We start from the raw sequence: 586 nt of genomic DNA, 5'->3' as shown, positions 1-586 counted from the left end.
AACATTCCTGCTGTAGGTATAATGTCTTCATGTGTTCACGTCCGAGCAGCTGTACGTATTGCTTTCCTTCTTTTTGTTTTCTCGGGCTTGACTATGTTTATGCTTGCTTGTTTGCGTGCATACTCATGTTTTGAATTTGTGCTCAAGCTATTCTCATCGTCAAATAAATTGAAACTCCATTTTCTATGTGAGAGAATTTCTTAATCCAAAATCGGCTTTAGCCACGGGATTTAGAATTGCGTGTAGAAGCCAAAACCGTCTTAAAAACTTCGGCCATTTATTTTTATTTTTGGGACCGGCCAATATCTTGGCCTCAGCGGCCATTCTGGGCCTCAGCGACCATTCTGGGCCTCACAGCGGCCATTTGGGGCTGTGACTTAGTGTGTGGAATATATGATAAACACATAAATTGCACCTCGTACAAACATAGTCGACAGCTTACATATACATTACAACCCACACCACCTATAGCACGTGTCCTAGCGATTGATCAGGCGGGTGGAAGAAGATGTGGACCGAGAAAAAATAGACACAAGGATCCCAGGTATGTATGCTCACTTTTGTGATGTACAATATATATATCTAT

This window comes from Sphaeroforma arctica (genome assembly GCF_001186125.1).
Source record: "Sphaeroforma arctica JP610 unplaced genomic scaffold supercont1.3112, whole genome shotgun sequence".
Classification (NCBI taxonomy): domain Eukaryota; class Ichthyosporea; order Ichthyophonida; genus Sphaeroforma; species Sphaeroforma arctica.
The sequence above is the reverse complement of the archived record's forward strand: the minus strand, read 5'-3'. Positions refer to the sequence as shown.